Source organism: Pteropus vampyrus, unplaced genomic scaffold (assembly GCF_000151845.1).
Source record: "Pteropus vampyrus isolate Shadow unplaced genomic scaffold, Pvam_2.0 Scaffold134, whole genome shotgun sequence".
Classification (NCBI taxonomy): domain Eukaryota; kingdom Metazoa; phylum Chordata; class Mammalia; order Chiroptera; family Pteropodidae; genus Pteropus; species Pteropus vampyrus.
Genome location: NW_011888915.1, coordinates 1,272,104 through 1,279,617, shown reverse-complemented (window position 1 = coordinate 1,279,617; position 7,514 = coordinate 1,272,104). Strand labels below are relative to the sequence as shown.

General features: G+C 45.8%; 1 protein-coding gene across 7 annotated transcripts in view; it reads left to right on the top strand.

Annotated features, from left to right (window-relative positions):
- Positions 1–7,514, top strand: part of FGF1 (fibroblast growth factor 1) — an 87,446-nt gene that overhangs the window by 11,366 nt on the left and 68,566 nt on the right. For 5 of the 7 annotated variants that reach the window (XM_023534926.1, XM_011367453.2, XM_023534923.1 and 2 more), the window contains one exon: positions 7,164–7,261. The gene's annotated coding sequence lies outside the window, so the exon portion shown is untranslated. Of the gene's footprint in view, positions 1–6,743; positions 6,921–7,163; positions 7,262–7,514 lie in introns of all 7 variants that reach the window. The other 2 variants (XM_023534925.1, XM_023534924.1) reach the window with 2 other exon arrangements.

The window sequence follows — 7,514 nt, the reverse complement described above, 5'->3', positions numbered from 1 at the left end:
AGAGAGAGCAAGTTGGGGGTGGGGGAGCGTTTCCAAGGCAACGTCCAAGCTGTTTCTCGTGACCCGCTGACCCGGCTCTCCCCGCCTTGCACTGCCCCAGGACTGAGCCAAGCCTTCGGAGGGCGTCTACACCTTGGGATGTCTGGCTGGGGCCCTACTGTGGTGGGAGGTTTGGATCCCACGCTGGGATGGGCCTTGGGGAAGGTCAAGGGCAGGCTGAGCCAACGCAGGCTCTACCGCCTCTGTGCTACCTCCCAGCCTTTCCCTCTCCTTCTGACGGCATGGCAGGCAGATGTGGGCAGGAGGCCCCTGTTTTAAGAATTGTAAAGAACAGCACCTCTTAAAAAAAAAAAAATCTCTGAACACATCTTGCTGTAGGATGGAAGCATATCCTGATTGGTTACTTTAAAGTTTTCTCATACGCCGCAGATCAAGAGAAGGAGCTCTGGTGACTAATTAATAGTCTGGGTCAGACTATTGCAGCCCCAAAGTCGGTATTTTCCCGGAGTCGGGTCCCTTTCCCTTCCTGACCAGTCCCACATCCTGCTGGGCCTGCGCTGGCCGCTCATGTTTCTCATTATCTCTCCCCCATCCTCTTTAAAGGCTTCTCACTCCACCCCGGGGTTTTATTTTTAAACTTGCGCAGTAATGCTAGGGCTGAGCAGGACACACTGCCCACACTCATGGGAAACCAGGCAGCCTGGAAAAGCCTCCCCCTTTTCAGAGACGTCCTTCCTCCCTCCCTCTCTTCCTTTCACATTTATTGGGCACCTTCTCCATGAGGAGCCCTGCCTGGAGGTTACGACAACGACAGAACAGATACGGTCACTTACATTTTAATGGGGCGGGGGAGTGGGGACAGAGAGAGCGCGCATGCACAAACACATACGCACACACACGAAGTAAGCCAACGAATCAATAAAATAGCAGAAACAGTGATGAGATCCAGTCTGTGAAGGAAACAAGGCACTGGAACAAGATGGGCTGTTACAAATTTGGTAAAGAGGGAAAGCCTCTCCAAGGTGACATGGAAGCGAAGACCAGAAGGATGAGGGGAACGATGCACACAAAGAGGAGGGGTAAAGACTGTTCTTCATGTGTGGACAATCACGTGACAAGGCCCTGAGGCAGGCAAGAGCTCATATGTTCTAGAATCCAGCGCAAGGCCAGGATACCTCGCGCAGCACGGACAAGGGGGGAAAGTGCCAAGATGAGGCTGGAGAGGTGTGCAAAGAACAGATTGTGCACAGCCCCGGAGTCACGCAAGAAGTTTGGGCTTTATTCTGAGTGCGGTAGAAAGCCATTGGGGGATTAGAATCAGGAGGTGACATGCAATGATTGACATTTTAAGGCCCTCATTTAGTCCCGAGTGGAGAATTGACTCTAAGAGGGGCAGGACGAAGGCGGGGACAGGAGTTAGCAGGCTTTAAAAGGAGATGTGGTGGCAGAGGCTAGAAGGAGGCAGTGCCACAACTAGAAACACCTGGCTCTCCCAGGAGTTAGCCTGCTACTGGACGTCTCCTTCCAAAGAGCTACAGGACACTATCCCACACTCATGAGACGGCCTAGAACACCACGGCCCAAAGTCATAGAGTCGGTCAGTATAAGCAACAGAGTTTAGATATCCTACTGCTACAACTAGCCATGTTTACTAGGTTTCCAAACAATTAAGTAAGATCTTTGTCCAACACTGGCTCCCAAGATTTTCTGAAAGGCGTATAAATACTCTCTTTAAACCACGGCCGCTCGCACTGTCCTTTACCGCTTTGGCTGGGATATGAGGCCAAATGGCTTTGAAGGAGGGATCTCTCACCTACATTCAGATCTCAAAGGTGACTTGATGTGCCTGAATGCCCTGAAGAGTGGTCTTTGCTCTCTGGGAGGAAGGAGATGGAAAACGAAACGGAACAGCAATGCAGCCATTCTGCATAGAGTAATAATAATAATAGCTACGATTTGTTGCATACTTCGAGGCACTTTACTTGCAGTAACTCATTTAATCCTCCACAAGGCTGATGAGGTAGGTAGCTCCTAATCCTTTTTACTGAGGGTAGAGCTGAGGCCGAGAGGACAGTGAAGTGATGGCCAGTGGTAGAAGTGGCAGAGTCAGGACCTGGAGGCCGGCGGGCCTCTGCTGGTGGAATGCCCATGTACCAGGGCTTGACCGCTGCTGTTTTGGTCACCACGGTGTTTTTAAAACTGCATAGAAAAAGACCTGAAGGAGACCATCTAAAATGATAGCAGAGCAAAGGAATATAAGTACCTTTGTTTTTGAGGGTTTGTTTTTTTTTTAAGTTTTATGTTTTTAATGCTTCGAATACACAATGCCTGGTACATAGTAGATATTGAAAAACTATTTGTTTAATGAAATTATGGATTTAATGAGTACAGATTATTTAAAAATTATTTTTATATAATTAACATATTTCATTATAGAAAATGTAAGTAAAAATAAAATAAAATCTAAGAACTTTTAAGAAAATAAAAATTTAGCCATCATCCAGAGATAACCACTGTTAAAATAGTGATCATATTTATTCACGCCTTTCCAGTTTTTTTCCTGCATTTATGTCTGTCTGTTCATCTATCTATGCATGAATGTATATGTAAAACAAAAAACTGTATTTATAGACTTATAACTTACATTTTCACTTGGCAGTATACCATGGGCAGTCTCTATTTTTCTAAAAATTCTTCTATAATAGAAATTTTAATGGGGGCAGTACACCTGTCTATTATTTATTTAATAAGTCCTCCCGTATTGGTTATTCAGTTTGTGATCACTATTATTAATAATGCTAAATTGAACATCCTTCTACAAAAAAAAATGTATACATAGCTGTATTACCATCAAAGAGGAAAGAGCATTATACAGTATACTGAAACATAAAAGCAAGAAAGACACTTACTGTTAGGGCTCTTCAGGGTAGGCCAGCTAGCACGTTTCTTGTGCCTGTCTTCAGAATCACTTAAAGCTGAAGAGATGTCATTTAGAACACTTCCCATTTTCCCATGTTTTGGTCATTACTCATCTCTCAAGAACACTTTTGGTGTAATTCTGCCACAATGGAGGTAAGTTAAGAAAAATCCCGATTGTGGCTAAAATGTGGGTCTGAAATTAGATAATTGAGTTTAAATTCCAGTCTTACCCCTAAGCAGCTGCGTGACCCCAGGCGAATTCATTTTATGAGCCTCAGTTTCCCTAAGTGTAAATGGCACATGCCTCAGAAGATGTAACGAAGTAAAACGGTAAAGCCCTGTGAGCCTCTGCTTGGCATGAATTAGATGCTCAGAAAATGGTGATTACTATTATTAGGAAGATGAAGGAGGAGTTTCTACACAAGTTCAATGCTTTGGAAAACTCCCTCCCCACCTACACTCCAGGATCCAAGAAAAATGAATTTAAAAATCACTCAGCATACTCTCTGGCTATATTACCCTTTTACCTTTTGTGCATGTTTATCAAGCCTAAAGTGTGAAAAAGCAATCAAGTCTTTTTTCCTTTCTTGCCAAGAACCAGGTTTGCTGGAGTAGAGACACTATATTTAAACCCTGTTGTTCACAGCTGCATAAGAAATGTAGCCTCTCTTTCCATTTAGACAGCTGTGTTTCGTAACTGTCTATCCTAAAATAAAAATGAAGCAGGCAAAAAAAGCAGGGCTGTCTACATCAATCCTAAATTGCTCTCAGTTTTACATAACAAAATAGTAAATATCTTACCACTAAAACATAGTCCACGGAAGGAACTCGTCTGACTCTTGTATCCTATGCCATTTGTTAACACAGACTCGCCGTGGGTACACAGTAGGTGCTCATCAAACCATGTTGACTACCTTTCTTGAATATATGTTTCCTCACAAGCAGCAAACTGTTGAGAAATAATTTAGTAAACTCATTTAATCTAAATACCGTCAGAGCCTGTACAGAGAGTCAGAAGAAGATGCGAGATGATTAAATGAACAGATGCTTTTTGAGTTTGTAAATTGAGTGCTGGGAAACTTTTTCCTCCTAATTCATGGCTCTTAAAATATGTTTATGATCTTGGAGAAATTGTGTAGGGATTTCTCTAAACCTCTGTTTTGGGGAGCACATGTGATAAAATACTTCTGATGAACAAGCCAAGTTTTTCAATTTTTGTCTAACTATGAGAAATGTTTGGGAAAGAAATCTTAATGTATGTGTAATAGTATCCAAATGGCTCTAGAAATCATGGGTACACATCTGATCATAAGATAACACAACACAGGGCCAAGATATTAATTGTGGGGCAAACGCCAAAAGTCAACCATAAGGCATCCCATAATTTCCAAATAAATCACTGGAAGTGACAGAACCAAGAGCATCTACTGCTCTCAGGTGTTTTTTTCTTCATCTAATTTGCTGGTGTTGGTTGAGCGCCTTCTACGTGTAAGAGATCATGCAACGGGAGATTCGATGATAAAATGTGTTCTCTGCTCTCATGTTGTCGTAAGCTGGTGGAGGGGAGAGACAAGACAACCACTCAATGGAATCTTACAAGGAATGAAATAATTGGTAGGTAGAGCACTGTACTGTGGGTCCTTAAAGGAAGGAAGGACCTTCTTACTGGAGAGATCAGGGAAGGCTTTGCAGTGCAGGTAGACTTTTGTGCAGGCCTTGAAGATTAAGAGGAGTTTTGATTAGTAGAAATTGGAAGGGAAGGCACCTTGCAGGCTGAGGAAACAGAATAAACAGGCTCGTGAGGGCCTGGAGTCCTTGGTGTGTAACAGAGAGGGGAGCACCCCATGTGGCTGAGATGGGAAAGGTGAGAGTGGGAGGTGAGGCTTTTCAGACCAGATTTAGGGTCACTGAAATGATTTGCCAAGGACGTTAGGCCTTAACGTCTGGTGAGTGGGAAGCAATGGAAGGTTTATGGTAATGGAAGGGCTGGCATGCGCGGATCCCCCTTGAATGCTTTGACCCTGCACCTTTGGGGCTCCAGTCTTCTGGGGGTTCTCCTCTGAGATAACTAGCTGCACTGGGGATCTCTGGAACTGGGGGTGTCCCCCAGGGTGGCTGCTGCTCTCTGCCTCTCTCTTCAGATCTCTCCCTTAAAGATCTCACCTCTCCCACATCTGCCTCCAGCCCCGGCTTCTTTCTAGAACCCGTTTCCACTGCCTGCACAAGTCAGGTCCATATGGGTGGGTGACCCTCAGCTCAGACGCAGCACACTCCACTGTGAGCTCAGCGTTTGTTCTGCTGAATGGGCCTCCCCTGGCTGTGTCCATTCTCTCAGTAAACAGCCGCTCCATCGATTCTTCTGTCTTCACCAACCCACACCCCAAGTTATTTCTGATTATCCCTTTGCCGAGCTCGTCATTTGGCAAATCCTTTTTATTCTCTTCCCCAAGTGATTTAAGATCCATCCTCTCCCCTCTATTCTCACGGCTCTAGTTGAGGATTTCTTGTCTATTTCAATCTAACAACTACTTACTGAACACGAGGGACCGTGCAGGGGTACGACAGTGTGGAGGAAGCAGATGGCCCCGGCCCCAGACTAGCTTGCAGTCTAGTGAAGAAAACAAATGTTAATCGAAGACTTGAAGACTGATGATTTTTTCAGAGATGGAAATGCAGAGCACCATGCCCCTAGGCCTCTGCTCTGCTTCTGCCCCAACCCCCACCCCAAAAAAGATTTCCCTATAAAATGTTACCAGAAGCATCTTCCAAATTCCTTTCTCAAAAGTCGCCACTGGCTCCCCACTGCTTGCAGATAAAAGTCTAAACTCTTTGGAATGGCATCATTCTAGGTCCTCTGTGATCCATCTTCAAACTAGCATGCATTGACCCTGCACCTCAACCCACCCCCCGCCCACCAGTCAGGCGTGCTAGAAGAAGACCACCTCCACCTGCCCGTGCCCAGGTCTTGGTTCTCACTATCTCTTTATTCCATGTGTGCTTGTGTAAAGACTGTTTGTCCTTGTGGTTGAGCTGCCACAATTTCCACCGAATCCTCCTGGACCCCTTTTTCCCCAGCCTTTGTCACCTCCGTCACAGCACTTATCACAATGTATCTTATTTACAGTTTCCTTCTCATCCTCGTCAAGGACTGGGAGCTTGTCTTATTCTTCCTGAATAAGCATAACAATAAAAATAATGGCTAAAACCACCAGATGTTTTACATGTGCCAGGCACCATGCTAAGCTCTTCACTCATGGTCCCCATTGCATCCTTATGATGAACACGTGGGGTGGGCACTGCCACTGGCCTCGCTTTACAGGTGAAGGTGTTGAAGCTTAGAGAGGCAAACTGACTTTCTGGACCTAAGTCCAGGAAGACTGACTTCAGAGCCCATGCCTTTGATGACGATTCCCTCTTTATTCCTTTCTTATGTCTTTTCAGGTCTCTTGTATTTAAGGGTCTTGACAGAGGTGGTTTATGATGTCGCAGCCAGATCGCCCTCACATCCGTACTGGGGTGACTTAATTAAGTGAATAGGGACAGTGAAGCCCAGAGCAGTCTCTTCAAGGTCATACTGTCATCTCAATTGCTACGAAATGGAAAATGCAGAAAGTTTAGTGGCCACATCTCTTATACATACTAATAAATGGAAGCAGTTTTCAAAGGGAAGCTAAACATTTTAGACTGAGTCAGTGGCAAAAGGTTAGACAGAGGCTTGTTAAATCCAGATTGATTTAATCTGATTTAATCTGGGCAGTAACAGGCCCCATTCGCACAGCCCTATTGGACCAGGCATCCAAACAGAAAACCTTCCTTTCACACAGAGCTGCCGCCTCTCTGCCTGAGCCTGCGAGGAGATATTTAAGGAGGGGAACATCCTCCTCCACCTCACTGGACTGGACCTGTTCGCTTCCTTAAGGAAGGGGAGTGGTGTGGAGCCCGGGCCCTCCCCGTGGGCCTGCCCTGCTCAGCTCCAGACAGACCTGCCTTTGTGAGTGCGGGTGAGTGGGCAGGCAGGACCTCTGGGGCAGGTAGGAGAGGAGCCGGAGGGGAGAGCTGGGATGGGAAGGCTGACACAGAAAAGGAGCTGGCTTCCCAGAGGGTTGTACCCAGGTAGCCACCACCAGGCTGGCTAGGGCGCTGCCTCCATTCATTTCTGGGCATGAATGAGGCAGGATAGCCCCAGAGAACTGGAGGAGAGGTGCCCCACATTCCAAAGCCTAATAGCATCTTTGGCTTTTCAGAGCCCCCAAAAGAAAACCTCGGAACCATAGGACGCTGGGAGAACACCTGCTCCTGCCCTCCTGTCGCCTCTCCCTGTGGGCCCGGAAGAGACTACAAGGTGGGTGGCCTTTCTTTCCTTTACTTCTTCTCTTGGCTGGAGTTTGGCTCATCTTGCTATCATGTAGACGTCTTTATATGCCACTTTGTCCTCCATATCCTGGCTTAAATGCCACATGTTATTCTCTAAACGTGTCAAAGGATATTCAGACAGATGGACAGACTGATAATTAAGTAAATGTGAAGGATCTTGTCTAACACGCCATGCTTTCTACCCTCTTATTAAACGATGCCATACTGTTGCTGCTTTTTGT